At 44.0% G+C, this 12069-nt stretch overlaps 1 protein-coding gene across 4 annotated transcripts in view; it reads left to right on the top strand.

Moving 5' to 3' along the window:
• LOC125454579 (muscarinic acetylcholine receptor M3-like) overlaps nucleotides 1-12069 on the top strand; it is a 232258-nt gene that overhangs the window by 113812 nt on the left and 106377 nt on the right. For all 4 annotated transcript variants that reach the window (XM_048535496.2, XM_048535493.2, XM_048535495.2 and 1 more), the window contains exon 2: nucleotides 1929-2057. The gene's annotated coding sequence lies outside the window, so the exon portion shown is untranslated. The remainder of the gene's footprint in view (nucleotides 1-1928; nucleotides 2058-12069) is intronic.

The raw sequence follows: 12069 nt of genomic DNA, 5'->3' as shown, positions 1-12069 counted from the left end.
ATCCAGCTCTACACCTTGTTATATCAGATTCTCCAGCATCTGCAGTTCCGACTATCTCTGTGGCAATGGTGTTTTTTTCTCTCTCTCTTACAGTGACTGAGTAAAATGTGAATCACTCTTTAATGCCCTCTGCAGGGTTCTGTGTCTGATCATGTGAGTCTGCTTATGGTTGATTCTCACTATACTTGATTGGTTAAGCCTGGCAGTAGACAAAGTTACAGAAAGAGCTGGCAACTACAGCTAAAGCATAGAGTTGACATTTCAGAGCAAAATGAATGAAATCTGCTATAGACAGAAACAAGTGTAATCTCTGCATAGCTCTGAAAGATTAAAAAAAAATCTTCTAGCAAAGCGATAATAAGGTGTAGAGCTGGATGAACACAGAAGGTCAAGCAGCATCAGAGGAGCAGGAAGGCTGACGTTTCAGGCCTAGACCCTTCTTCAGAAATGGGGGAGAGGAAGGGGATTCTGAAGTATGTCAGGGCCCTTCTGAAGAAGGGTCTAGGCCCGAAACGTCAGCCTTCCTGCTCCTCGGATACTGCTTGGCCTGCTGTGTTCATCCAGCTCTACACCGTGTTGTCTCAAATTCTCCAGCATCTGCAATTCCTACTATCTCTGAAACATCTTCTAGCAATTTGGTTTTTCCACATAGTTGGTCTCTTCATCTTCTCAAGCAAGCAATTGCACTTTTTTGTCTTTGTTTCTGAGAGCTGACCAGTAATACTTTTCTTCTCTGGTGCTTCTGTTTGGCGTCTGCCAAACCCAAATCAATTACACGAGATTCAAAGTGATTACTTCAGTACTGAAAAGCCACTGTGGAAATTATTAGCAGTTCTATGAACTTGACTGCCAGTAAAGAACTCCTGAAATGTCCAAGCTCTGTAAAAGCTGGCTGGAAGTACTAAAGAGGTCAGGCAGCACCTGTGGAAAGAGAAACAGAGTTAACATTTCAGGTCGATACCAATTTATGAGAATCAAATTCTGATGAAAGGTCAATATTAATTCTGCCTCTGTTGCCACTAGTAACGCTTGAAATATTTCCAGCATGCTCTGCTTTAGTTCAGACTTCACTTTAATTTTACCTAGGTTCTTGATAGTACCAATTTGGCAAGGTTTAGAGTTGGACTCTTCAGTGTCAAATTGCTGAAGATGTTTGATTCACATTCCGCACATATAAATGTCACAGAATAAAGTTTGTCAAGAAGAGCCATCTAAATAAGCAGGATCAACATGGCATTAAAATCCACATTTGTTGTGAAGCCGATGGAGTTGATTGCATTTCATGTTAATGCCTGATCGGTCACATTATTAAGATATTTTAACGTCATTATTCAGATTAAGAGAAACGGGTGGCAGGTATTATTTTTCTTTGAGTATATATAAATAGATGTGCCCCTGCTGGATTTTGTTCTTTCTAATAGGTGAAAGGTTTTACAGTAATTTGGTGATGGGATAAAAACTGTAAGAACACTTCTGGACTTAAATAGAGGGATCATGTGCTAATACCCCTGCCTCTGGACCAGAAAACTTAGCTTCAAGTCCAGAGGCGAGTGATAGCATGTGTGAACAAGCTGATTAAATGCTTCTTGATACAAGTAATCAACAGCTTTGAAGCTGGGAGTTGCAAGACTGAAGAGGTCAATAAAACTTTTTCCCCAAGGAAAAGCTATGTGCCCTGGCTTCTGCCTCACCATCTGGTTTGGATTCTATAGATACGAAAGCCCTAGAGTCAGCCAGGCAGATCATTGGCGTTATGGTCATGTAATTCAAAAATAATGCTGTGTAGATTTGATGAACAATCACTGTTTATTCAATAGTTTTAAAGCAATGAATGCTGTCAACGTAAAGATCACTGCCTAATGTTCACTGAATTTGTATTTGCCACTGTTCACCAGAATAACCGAATGTAATATTTTGTCAATTTTTAGATGAATGAAGACGTTGAAGGAGTAAGAAAATGCAGTGCTTTCAACCTTACTGATATTTTGAATGGAGTGTGAAACTGCTATTGAATAACGTACATGGTAATGCCCAGTAAGAATTCCTTCAGGGCACATGTAAGTGATTTTCATCTTCTTAATTCAATACTTGTGAGGTTTCCAAGGTTTCTTTCTCTTGTGCATCACATAAAAAAGCACAAAGATCTACAATTTATTTGCAAACAATACTTTGATGGAACAATGAGAAAGAAATAACTTGCAATTATGCAGCAGCTTTCAGAACCTCAGGATATATCAAGCACCATACAGTCAATTAAGTCCTTTTGACGGTTAATCACGATTGTAATGCAACTGTGGGGAGGCATATCAGCATTTAAATGCAGTCCTATTTTATAATAATAGTCTTACGCTCATGCTGCAACCAAGACAATTTCTTGTAATCTGGAATTGCTTTCTCCCTGTCCTATAGTAAAAATGTTCCAGAATTTTAAAACTTTAAAAAAGAAAGACCTGCATTTCGCAATTTCTGCACATCCCAAAGAAATGCATTCATTGTTGTAATAAAGAAAGCACAGTAGCCAATTTGAGTACAGAACGCTTCCACGTTCTTTGTTCTCGTTCTTCATCAAAGACTACCGTAGACTCGTTTATGCTTTTGAGAAAACAATCTCAGTACTGCACTACGATGAAGAGGTAACAAGTAGGTTTGACCAGGGAAACCCAATGGATGTTATCTATCTAGACTTCCAAAAGCCTTTGATAAGGTGCCTCACGGGAGGCTGCTGAGTAAGGCGAGGGCCCATGGTGTTCAAGGTGAGCTACTGGCTTGGATTGAGGATTGGCTGTCTGACAGAAGGCAGAGAGTTGGGATAAAAGGCTCTTTTTCAGAATGGCAACTGGTGACAAGTGGTGTCCCACAGGGTTCAGTGTTGGGGCCGCAGCTGTTCACTTTATATATTAATGATCTGGATGAAGGGACTGGGGGCATTCTGGCGAAGTTTGCCGATGATACGAAAATACGTGGACAGGCAGTTAGTACTGAGGAGATGGGGAGGCTGCAGAAAGATTTAGACAGTTTCGGAGAGTAGCCCAGGAAATGGCTGATGAAATTCAACGTGAGCAAATGCGAGGTCTTGCACTTTGGAAAAAAGAATACAGGCATGGACTATTTTCTAAACGGTGAGAAAATTCATAAAGCCAAAATACAAAGGGATCTGGGAGTGTTGGTCCAGGATTCTCTAAAGGTTAACTTGCAGGTGGAGTCTGTGATTAAGAAGGCGAATGTAATGTTGTCGTTTATCTCAAGAGGGTTGGAATATAAAAGCAGTGAAGTGCTTCTGAGGCTTGATAAATCTCTAGTTAGGCACCATTTAGAATACTGTGTCCAATTTTGGGCCGCACACCTCAGGAAGGACATACTGGCCCTGGCACGTGTCCAGCGGACGTTCACACGGATGATCCCTGGAATGCTAGGTTTAACGTACGATGAACGGCTGAGGATCCTGGGATTGTATTCGTTAGAGTTTAGAAGGTTGAGGGGAGATCTAATAGAAACTTACAAGATAATGTATGGCTTAGAAAGGGTGGACGCTGGGAAGTTGTTTCCGTTAGGCGGGGAGATTAGAACCCGTGGGCACAGCCTTAGAATTGGAGGCGGTAAATTTAAAATGGAAATGAGGAGACATTTCTTCAGCCAGAGAGTGGTGGGCTTGTGGAATTCATTGCCACGGACTGCAGTGGAGGCCGGGACGTTAAATGTCTTCAAGGCAGAAATTGATAAATTCTTGATCTCAAAAGGAATTAAGGGCTACGGGGAGAGTGCAGGGAAGTGAAGTTGAAATGCCCATCAGCATGATTAAATGGCAGAGTGGACTCGATGGGCCAAATGGCCTTACTTCCACTCCTATGTCTTACGGTCTTACGGTCTTATGGTCTTATGCTATGCCAGGTTTATACTCAGATGCTTTATACTTTATGCTAGGTTTTATACTCAGATCTCCAGAGTGGGACTTGAGCCCACAGCTTCCTGACTCAAAAGTGCAAAAGCTATCACTGACCACAGCTGGTTCCTGTAACTCTGAATTTCCATGGATCTAAACAACCTACAGATTGGCAGTAATTGAATTAATACAGTTTCCAACCAATAAAGAATTAATGTACAATATAAGGTCAAGGCTCTGTGTCAGCCTAACAATTCCCATTTAGTTCCCTATGTGGGCTCTCATCATTCCACACTTTTAACAAAATGCTCATGAAAACATTTCCATCCAGTGATCAACAATCTTCAAGTGACTTCCCCTTCCTTGTGACAGAATAAAAAGGACAAAACCATAAAGCATGAAATCTCCTTTGACGCCAGGAAATACATTGATGTTTTGACACTGAGATCCATTGCAGGCCCGGTGTAATTGATGGATGTGGCACTCTCTGAAATGTGTTTCTGCGCCAACTCATCTCGAGTCTTGATCTTTATACTGCCCTAATAAATAACATGCCGCATGTACAGAATGTGAATTCATCCTTCTGTTAGAAAACTCAATCCAGAAACACACCTCGTGTTGAACTTGAAGGTGCGCCATTTATCCATATTCTTCAGGCAGGTGATGTCCTTCCTTCAAGCAACTTGTGCAACAAAACCCAGTTTTCTCACCATCACGTAACAAATTCGTTTCAGCAGTTTATTATTCCAATGGACATCCAAAATCAAACAATGATGCAAAGATTTGAATGCCAAATGAATTAAATGCGCTAATTATCCCTACAAAGTTATTGTTCAGGAGTGGCACCACACACACACACACACACACACACAAACACACACACACACACACACACACACACACACACACACACACACACACACACGTTAATGGAAAGGTTAAATTGAACAGTAGAACGATAAGCAGCCTCATTATGTCGCCTGGAGGTATATGTTTTATAAGTGGCCTTTGCTATCTCCCAAGATAACAAGGTGTAGAGCTGGATGAACACAGCAGGCCAAGCAGCATCAGAGGAGAATGAAAGCTGATGTTTCGTGCCTCGACCCTTCCTCAGAACATGATAGCTTTCACTACGTGGAAACAATAAACCAATGTTGTTCTTATTTGAGAGGCAAACACTTCAAGGTAACTACAGCCTAGCACTTGACCTAGGGTCTCGCACCAGCTCATTTCAGTCTTAAACAACTGACCTTAAAATTTTCTCGCACCTCTCAGACCTGACTGCTCAGCTGTGGGCTTGAACATTGCCCCTTCTCGAATTTCTTCAACAAACCAATTAATCACTGAGAGTTGATGATCTGTGCAAAGTGAAATCACCCAAGGACTTCCCCTGCCCTGAAACACCACATTTCTGGCCTGAATGTCGGATTTGGCTTTTTGAAAAATGGGGACCTTGTCTGGGAATCTGCTGGCACCGCGCAACAGAGACCAAACAGCACCACTTCTGTGACAGCAATAATGGCTGTATTCCAAGGGTTAAAGGACCCAAAGGCATTTTGATAAGCTACGGAGAGAAAGTGTGCGTGTAAGTTAAATGAGGAGGGTGAGGGATAATGCAGCAGCTAAGTGGGTGAGAGGCAAGGATGGGGTTTGGGAGGATCGAGTGAGGACGCAGGTGTATCGGGGTGGGGTCATGTCACGGTGTGATTTGAAAAAACATTGAGTCAGGAGGGATGCTGGGTCAGGTCAGGGATGTCAAACTGGAAGGTGAAGGTGTTGGGTTTTGGTGGCTCAGATCTGCGAGGCTTTGGATGGAGGTAGCTGTCAGCTTAGTTTGAATTGGAAGAGGGCTATTGGAAGGGTTTCGTTGGGGGAAGGGGGAATTGGGGATTGGTGTAGATTTCACGGTTACTCAGGAGATAGAGTCGGTTTTAATCTCTCTAACTTCCCTGGGTAATTATCCAGGATAAGTCAGAAACCTTCAAGTCTATGACGAATTCAGATTTTTCTGGAGGAATTATGATACAATTAAGAGTCAACATTTTGCTGTGGTCTGATGTTATATATAGGCCAGACGGGGGAAAATCATGGCAAATCATCATTGAAGGACATGAGTGAACCAAATGAGTTCTTACAACAACTTGATAGTTGGGAGGTGGGGGGAGGGGGGGAGGTGGGTGTGGGGAGGGGGGAGCGGTGGCAAGGTTGAGGGGAAGGTGGAGGGAGGGACAGCTTCTTGGGTAATATTACTGGAACTGGTTTTAAATTACTTATGTATGGGTGGAATTAAGTTTCTGTTAGTTTTTATGGTGGAGTTTGACCCCTCTCACCCAGTATCTTGACCTGGGCCTCTGGATTACTTGACAGGTGCCAAAGCCACCGTGCCACCACCTTCCCTGTAAGTGGATCGTTTTTGTAAATATTCAGTGCTAGATTTTGAAATAATTATTGTGGAGAGACTTGAAGCGTATTTATAGCACGCCAATGTTTGCCCAGAAGGCCAATTGTAAGGCCTGTTGTTCACTGCAGTTGGAATCTTCTAGCCCAGGAGGTAGTGAGCCAACTGATGGGAAGGAAATTTAAGCAGGTAAATGGGTGATGCCCCAGAATGCCAGCAGCTTCCTGCCTCCACACAAACTAGGTTTTGAGCAGGAGGGCCTTACTAAAATCTTCACACTCTGTTGCTAATTGGGTCAACAAATTGCCACTGGAGGAGTCTAATCTCATTTGGGCTAGAATTCTTTCAGTCATAGGCGAGACAGAGTCAGCCTATCCAACTGGTAAACCTGGCTGGTTTAACTGTCAGTTGGAGGATTGGCGGGATTGTGGGGTGTTGCCCTCAAAATGCACCTGCCTGTGTACAGTGGAGGGATTGGGCATGGAGTTGAGATGTGGCAGCTGGCAGCCACACCCCCTCCACATTTTTTCACCCTTACTTAAGGTCCCGTCTCTCCTGAATCCCACCTAGTGAGATTGCGTTCCGCAGCCCCCCCCCCCACATCACCCTCCTACCCCTCACCTACCCCTGCCCAGCAATTTCCACCTAAGTCATGGTTACCTCTCCATCCTAGACATTAATGGATACTGTATCCCTGGCACCAGCCATTTCCTTCTTTGTGGCACTGTCAAGTGTTTGTGTTGCCAGCTTCTGATTGGCCAACAGCTTTTGGCAGGCAGTACTTCCTCAGTTGGGGTCCTAATTCCAGTAGAAAGTCCATGGGCCTCATGGTGGTTGAGTGGTTAACACTGCTGCCTCAGGGCACCAGGGGCCTGGATTCAATTTTAGCTTTGGGTTACTGCCTGCATGGAGTTTGCACATTCTTCCTCATGTCTGCATGGGGTTCCTCTGGGTGCTCGAGTTTCCTCTCACAATCCAAAGATTAGGTGGATTGGCCATGCTAAGCTGCCCACAGTGTTCAAGGATGCACAGGCTAGTTTGATTAGCCATGGGAAATGCAGGGTTACAGGGATAGGGTAGTGAGGTGGAACTGAGTGGGATGTTCTTTGGAGGGTCAGTGTAGACTCAAAGAGTTGACTGGCCTGCTCCCGCACTGTAGAGATTCTGTAATTATATGCCTGCATAGGCTTCCTCGGAGTGCTGCAGTTTCTTTCAGGTTAGGCTGATTTGGCTGTGCTAAATTGCCTGGTAATGTCCAGGGATGTGCAGGCTAGATGGATTAACCATGGTAAACACGGGGTGACAGGGATAAGGCAGGGGACTGAATCCGGGTGGGATGCTGTTTTAAGGACCTCGGTGGGTTGAAGGACCTCTTTCCCTACTGTAGGGACTGTATGATTAAATAAATGAAGTGCCTGATAGGCAGGTCCTAATAGGCTATGTGTTTCTCCCTGTATTCGCTCCTGCCTTCAGATTTGGTCTGATACTGGGAAGCTTCCACCCTGCAGGGTTGCTTGCCAGTTTGCTGTAGCACAAAATAAGTGGCCTCAAGTGTTTCACCAAAATAATACCTGAATCATAACTAGCTAAAATTGAACCATACAAAAATAAGGAGTTAAAGATATAATCTAAGCCACCCTTTCTTACGAGAGTCTCTTTCCATAAGTGGCAGCCCTGCAAAACTCTCCCTCATGATCTCCTGGACAGAAAGTAGTGTGTGACACAGAATATCACAAGAGGGCAAGAAGAAGGAAAGAACCCAACAGGGAAGATGGGTAAAACTGTCAAATGACACATGGTTGTCCAACTCATATTGCACAGAAACAAAAATAAAGTTGCTGGAGAAGCTCAACAGATCTGGTAGCATCTGTGAAGGAGAAAACAGAGTTAACGTTTCGGGTCCGGTGACCCTTCCTCAAAACATATTATACACCTCATAAGGGGCGACCAGTGTGACCAGTGTATTCATTTCCAGGTATTGCTGTCTTATTTTCCCTCTGCGATATTAAACATAGACAGAAATTATACTCTTCGTAAGTTTCCTTCCTGTTTTAATGCAGTACTGAATTATCTACAGCAAATTATTTGGCACCTAGGCATTTTCCCTGGGCCAAGTAGTCTCATGAAAGGTAAAACCTTCAACTCTATTTATTTGAGGAGAGAAAATAGACTTGGTTCTCAAAGTCTTGAATGAGTCAACTGTCTACTTAATAGAAACATCAAAATGAAACAAAAGATTGTATTTCCATCTTGTTTGGCAGTTTGAGAACCTGAGACATTTTCTCTATGCAAGATGTCTCACAGTTGTAAACTACAGTCTGTTTCAGTCACTGCTTCTGGAGTGAGAACAGAAAGGACCACTTCAGCAGGCAGTAAATGAGGATGAGTAAGGAGAGACCAGCTGGAAAGAGAATCAGTGCACAGTTTTCTCATTTCTGGCACCAAGGGCTAAAATCTTGCAGGATCAGGAAACACAAAGTTCCAGAGCTGGAAATCACCCCTGGCAACAATCGCTCATTTCGAGCTGTGACATGGGCTGCCTCTTAATTAGCAAGGAGATGGGTTCCCTAATTAATTAAATGTGGCAAACAGTCAGTGAAAAAAATGGTTCAGCCCATCAAAGGTCCTTAAGCTGTCTGGTGGGATCACAGGTCACAGAGACAGGATGCTAAGAACTGAAGATACATCATAAAATCCCTACAGTGTGGAAACAGGCCATTCAGCCCATTGAGTCTGCACTGACCCTCTGAAGAGCATCCCACCCAGACCCAACTCTCGACTCTATCCCAATAACCCTGCACTTCCCATGGATAATCTACCTAACCTACACATCCCTGGACACTATGGGTAGTTTAGCATGGCCACTGAACCCAACCTGCACCTAAACTTCGGAATGTGGGAAGAAACCGGAGCACCCCGAGGAAGCCTGCACAGACACGAGGAGAATGTGCAAACTCCGCACGGACGTTTTCCCAAGGCTAGAATCAAAGTCGGGTCCCTGGTGCTGTGAGGCTACAGTGCTGACCAGTGAGCCACAGCGCTGCCTAATGTGCATGTGCTAAATATGTGCATACACTACCTGCAGTTTGTGTGCCAGGAGATATGTGGGTTGAAAGTTTCGATGTGATGTGAAAAGGGGAATTACATATGAGAATACTGATTTTCCTGCTAATACTATAGCAATTTCTTTTCCTCTAGGCAGTGATTCTTTTCATATTCTCTCTTAAGTATGACTCTGCTCCTCAACATGCCTGAAACTTCGTCAAGTCATGTGTCACCACCATCTGTAATGAAGATAAGCTTCAGACTCAGAGCAATTACTTCTTATAAGCCTACTGCACTGTGTAATAAGCACCTTGGTACTTGTCTGATCTCATGACTTGAATACCTATTCAACAACATCAGGCATTTGTATACAACAGCCATCATGGGAAAACTTTCAGTAATTCTTCATATGATGGCTTTGTTGCATCGAGTGGTGATTGCCAGTTGTCATTGTTGTAATCTGCAGAATGAACTGACTGACATTCATCTTTCTCAGCAAAGGCATCAGGGCTGAACTCATCTGTTCTACCGTCAAAGAGTAAAATGAAGCTAAGGAGCACTTGCTGCGATAAGTTGTTAATATCAGTAATATTTCGATTATCATTCTCCTTTATCCTCTCTCATTCCAAGTCTAGAATGTCGTTAGGCGGCTGGTCGCTTTAATCTTCGATGCACCTCTTTCTCACTTCATCTTGCCTCCCCCAAAGAGAAATGAAAAATCTTTTATATCCTTCTCATTTCTTCAGATGGAGTTTCTTCACTGAATGCATATCCACTCCAGCAGTGTTTTTCGTACAATATTGAATCAACTTGAATTTCTTCCTCAGCTGGGAAATGAAAAAGATTCAAAGCTACACACATTTCCCTGTTCTGTTTTTAATGAAGAATAGTATTGAGTAGGAATTATACATAAGGACTCATAGATCTCCATTTGATTATATTGATATATGGCATGCATCTGCCCTTGCCCACTGAGTGGAATACTAGCTGCACCCTTCAGTTGATGAGGATTAGAGAAATTCACGTTTTAAGCCTGGTGTAACTTCTGAAAGAGCAGACACTCCTACTCGTGTGTCCAAATTAAAATTGCTGTTTCTGCCACTGACCATGATATTTACGTACCAGTAATCCTCTTCCCCTGTTCTTTAGTGCCATCTACCTCTTGGACGCCTTCATTCTAGAGTGGTCTGCTTTTAGATATTTGTGCCACAGGTAGAAGTCTCTTACTGTTGCAGCAAAGCCAGTAGGCCCTCTTGCGGTGTGAATGGTTCTCAGTGTTAGTAGCTGGCTGAACCCCATCTCACTACAGTTTTATTATCACCTCAATGAGGGCATGTAGAAACAACATAGACTGTCTTTTTGCTGGTACATTGACAGCCCTCTAATTGATGAACTGGATCAGGTCAGAGTCGGCGATCAGGATCAGTGAGCCTCCCTATGTCTTCAGATGAATCTTCTGTTTTAGAATAACATAGAACATAGAACGGAATAGCACAGTACAGGTCATTTGGCCCACGATATTGTGCCGACCTATTATCCAACTAAGATCAAACTATCCTGCATACCCTGCATTATACTATCCTCCATGTGCCTATCCAAGAGTTGCTTAAAAGTCTCGAAAGTATTTGACTCCACTATCACTGCTGGTAGTGCATTGCACACTCCCACCACTCTCTGTGTGAAGAACCTACCTCCGACATCTCCGCTATACCTTCCTCTAATCGGTTTAAAATTATGCCCCCTCGTAATAGTCATTTCCGCCCTGTGAAAAAGTCTCTAGTTATCCACTCTATCTATATCTATTCTATCTATCCAATCGACCTGCTATATGTGTGAAATTCAGCAAACCTAGCTAACTGCTCTGCTTCAGCCAATGTAACACTATGTTTGCATACAAATAATTCAGATTTCCTCCAGTAACCCAAACTCTCAGAGTCAGTGGCCATCTGGTGCACCCTGACAGCTGAAGAGCAGCACCATTCCCTTGTGGACCCTTATCCTCTGCTCAGTACCCCAACTGTGCTCACTAACCTGTTAGAGGGCTCCCCCCTTTATCGCTGTCCTGGATCGTGTTGTTGGATTTTCACTGGACTACTGCCTCACATGTGCACCATCCTGAGGGCAGCCAAGTCCTCCCCGAGCTCTGTAACTGCCAAACCTCCCCGCTTCACCCCCATCCCAGGCCCCAGGAAGTCTTTCCACATCAAACAGGTGTTCACCTGCACATCTGCTAATGTGGTACACTGCATCTGCTGTTCCTGTTGTGGCCTCCTCTCCATCGGGGAAACCAAGTGGAGGCTTTGGGACCACTTTGCGGAACACTTACACTCAGTTTGCACTAAACAACTGCACCTCCCAGTTGCGAACCATTTCAACTTGCCCTCCCATTCCTCAGACAACATGTCCATCCTGGATCTCCTGCAGTGTCACAACGGTGCCACCCGAAGGTTGCAGGAACAGGACCTCATATTTCTCTTGGGAACCTTGCAGCCCAATGGTATCAACATAGACTTCACAAGCTTCAAAATCTCCCCTCCCCCTACCGCATCCCAAAACCAGCCCAGCTCGTCCCCACGTCCCTAACCTGTCCTTCCTCCCTCCTATCCCCACCTCCCACCTCAAGCCCCACACCCATTTCCTACCTACTAACCTCATCCCGCCCCCTTGACCTGTCCGTCCTCCCTGGACTGACTTATCCCCTCCCTAACTCCCCATCTACACTCACCTTTACTGGCTCTATCCCCAT

The sequence above is a fragment of the Stegostoma tigrinum genome, chromosome 9 (genome assembly GCF_030684315.1).
Source record: "Stegostoma tigrinum isolate sSteTig4 chromosome 9, sSteTig4.hap1, whole genome shotgun sequence".
Lineage (NCBI taxonomy): Eukaryota > Metazoa > Chordata > Chondrichthyes > Orectolobiformes > Stegostomatidae > Stegostoma > Stegostoma tigrinum.
The sequence above is the reverse complement of the archived record's forward strand: the minus strand, read 5'-3'. Positions and strand labels throughout refer to the sequence as shown.